Source organism: Bison bison, unplaced genomic scaffold (genome assembly GCF_000754665.1).
Source record: "Bison bison bison isolate TAMUID 2011002044 unplaced genomic scaffold, Bison_UMD1.0 scf7180017849734, whole genome shotgun sequence".
Classification (NCBI taxonomy): domain Eukaryota; kingdom Metazoa; phylum Chordata; class Mammalia; order Artiodactyla; family Bovidae; genus Bison; species Bison bison.
In genome coordinates this window covers 19,097-19,867 of record NW_011480307.1, presented here as the reverse complement: position 1 = coordinate 19,867, position 771 = coordinate 19,097, and the positions used below count along the sequence as shown (strand labels likewise).

General features: G+C 32.2%; 1 protein-coding gene and 1 long non-coding RNA gene across 2 annotated transcripts in view; one reads left to right on the top strand and one right to left on the bottom strand.

The window, feature by feature from the left end:
* LOC104994224 (peripheral plasma membrane protein CASK-like) overlaps positions 1-771 on the top strand; it is a gene marked incomplete at its 3' end in the record, with an annotated part of 16,848 nt that overhangs the window by 2,443 nt on the left and 13,634 nt on the right. The gene's annotated exons all lie outside the window — the stretch shown is intronic.
* Positions 32-771, bottom strand: LOC104994219. The gene is made up of 2 exons (XR_825926.1): positions 732-771; positions 32-116 (listed from the first exon to the last, which is right to left on the bottom strand). It is a non-coding gene; the product is annotated as an uncharacterized LOC104994219 (long non-coding RNA).

The window sequence follows — 771 nt, the reverse complement described above, 5'->3', positions numbered from 1 at the left end:
AAACATCACATAGAAAATACATACCTTTTTGGCAGTGCTATCAGCCTTTCACATTTGTGGTTTGACGTGATATCCACTGAATCACTCAGGCCATGCTTTAAAAATTGCACTAATTGCTGCATACAAAATGAAAATTAAAAAGCATGTCATTTTGGAAAGAATACTATTAGTAGTACATAAGATTTTGTTATCAATTTAACTGTGGTTAAAACATTTTTTTAAATTTAAGTGCATTGACTAAAGTGTATTTTGCTTTTTCTTTTCTCTAATATTCACCATAGCAACCTCTGAAACATGAAACTTAAATTTTAATTGATCTGGTAATGACCATAAAATAGAAGCCATATAATAAAGAAAATACTATCATTAAAAGTAGAGAGTCAGCATAACTTAAAAGGTACTTATAATACACTGGAAATAAAGTGTGTTGCATATGAAAATAACTTAATCGATTCAAGTAGATCTGCAAGTCTTTGTCCAGGATACAAAACATAGTACAAACATTGTGACCATATTGATAGTATGATCCTAAACATCTCATATCCTAAAAAAGATACGGCCTAATTTTAAGTCAAGTCAAGGCAGTGGTATCGTTCAAGCAGTTTACTCAGAGTTCTGGAAGCAAAGCATTGCTAGTCACCCATGAAGCAGGTTTCATTTTTATTATTCAGATCATCAAAATGTAACTTCAAAAAGGATCATTTATGCAGTTGAAATCAAGGCATACTCACAGTTCAGGCTCTCCTGAAGTAAAAGGAGCTGATCCCCAAG